This window comes from Galeopterus variegatus, unplaced genomic scaffold (genome assembly GCF_000696425.1).
Source record: "Galeopterus variegatus unplaced genomic scaffold, G_variegatus-3.0.2 Scaffold706, whole genome shotgun sequence".
Taxonomy (NCBI): domain Eukaryota; kingdom Metazoa; phylum Chordata; class Mammalia; order Dermoptera; family Cynocephalidae; genus Galeopterus; species Galeopterus variegatus.
The window spans coordinates 206,333-207,148 of NW_007726817.1; positions in this window are offsets into that span (position 1 = coordinate 206,333).

An 816-nucleotide genomic window follows, 5' to 3' on the forward strand; every position below is an offset into this window, starting at 1 on the left:
GGGGGGGGGGGGGGGGGGGGGAGCCACGAGGATCCGCACGGTTCTCCCCTCCCCGTCCCCCGTCTCCCTCCCCACCTCCGGGAATCCTGGCAGAACCGAAAGCGTCCCCACCGGGAATAGAGAGGCCCGAGGAAGTCCCCACGTCTACTACCACCCCCCAAAACGGGAAGGCTACAGCTGGGGTGTGGGGAAGCGTTTCAAGGAAAAGGGTTTCCCAACTCAGGGTTTCACTCTCTTTCAAAGGAAATTCCCTCGTATGGGCGCAGCGTCCCACCTCCCCAGCCATCCATTCGTGCATCCATGCATCCCCACCGTATTCTATTCCATCCCAGCTCCCACCGGCGCACGGAGACAGACATTTATTAAGAGTGAACCAGCTTTCTGTGGGATCAAAGGGCTCCTTGAGAACTTTAGGAGACTGGGGGCCCTCTCGTTCTACAGAAAACACACACCCTGTGCCTACATTTCCCCAGTTCCCGGCACCCTCAAACACTCTTGAACCAATGTTAACACTCTCCTCTGCAGCTTGGAACTCCTGGGTTCTGGTCCTGGGTTCTGGGTTCTGCCTCTGATGGACTGGTTCCCATGAGCCTCGATTTTCTCCAAAGGAAACCTGAGGGGCTTGAATTGGACAGTGACTGGGGTGCTGATTTTTCAAGCTGTGAATTCCTGGGCCAGGCCAAGAAGCCAGGCTGCACAGAATAGGGAATGGGAGGAGAGGTGGCTGCTAACCCCATTCTCATGACTTCTGCCACAAAGAGCACATTTGCAGCTCTGTGGGTTCTACCTCTGGAATCCCTTCCCTCTTTTTTATCA